This window comes from Tenrec ecaudatus, chromosome 5, assembly GCF_050624435.1.
Source record: "Tenrec ecaudatus isolate mTenEca1 chromosome 5, mTenEca1.hap1, whole genome shotgun sequence".
Lineage (NCBI taxonomy): Eukaryota > Metazoa > Chordata > Mammalia > Afrosoricida > Tenrecidae > Tenrec > Tenrec ecaudatus.
Window position 1 is genome coordinate 154,318,929 of NC_134534.1, and position 940 is coordinate 154,319,868.

The window sequence follows — 940 nt, forward strand, 5'->3', positions numbered from 1 at the left end:
GAAAGACTTTGTTTCATGTACTTTGGGCATGTTTTAAGGAGATACCAGTCTCTGGAAAAGGAAATCATGCTTCATAAAGTGAAACGGCAATGAAAAAGAGGAAGACCATGAAGGAGCTAGATTAACACAGTGGGAAAAATAAGCGCAAACATAACAATGATTGTAAAGGATGGCATGGGACTGGGTAGTGTTGCTTTCATTTTATTCATAGGGTTGCTATGTGTCAGAATCTATTCTGCAGCAACTGACAATGACAATATAGGTGGACCTCATTGAATTGAATACACAGATATCAAATCAACTTCATCTCTGTGATGAAGTGATGATGAAGAAACCCAATAGCATCAATCAGTGGCCAGCTAAAAACAGATCATCAGTGGTTCCTATGAAAATTCAAGATGATCACTCCTCGGCCTTTTGGCTAAGATCAAGTGTAATATCTGTTCTTATCAGTTTAATATCAGGTACATCCTCTATCCAAGGACAATATATTAAATGGATTTTTGGAGCAGTGAGATGGTATAGGAGCTTGCTCCATCCACTCCACGCATCGACCTGGTATTGCAGTACTTCCAGGAATGGTGTACCTCCTCTGGGGGGAATTAAAGGAAAATAAATAAAACAAAAAAACAAGTTCAAGATGAAGTTGAGGAAAGTTAAAACAATGTTTAGTGAACCAGAGCTAAAACACAAGATGGAGACTACCCCACCTGATCCTAGAAATCACCTCAGGAACAGATTTGATGCCTTGGATGCTGATGACAGAAGACCTCACGTGCTGTGGGATGACATTAAAGCAACATATCTAAAGAAGTGAGAAAGGCAACAAAAACAAAGCAAGAAGGAAAAGACTAAAATGGGTATCAGAGAGACTGTAAAATAGCTAGTGCGAAGGGAGAAATGGTGACGGAGAAGATTGAACAGCAAATGTCAAAGGGAC

The 940-nt window shown here is 39.4% G+C and overlaps 1 non-coding gene across 1 annotated transcript; it reads left to right on the top strand.

Moving 5' to 3' along the window:
* Nucleotides 1-401: 401 nt before the first annotated feature.
* LOC142449405 (U2 spliceosomal RNA) lies at nucleotides 402-592 on the top strand. The gene has a single exon (XR_012784595.1). It is a non-coding gene; the product is annotated as a U2 spliceosomal RNA (small nuclear RNA).
* The last annotated feature ends 348 nt before the right edge of the window (nucleotides 593-940 follow it).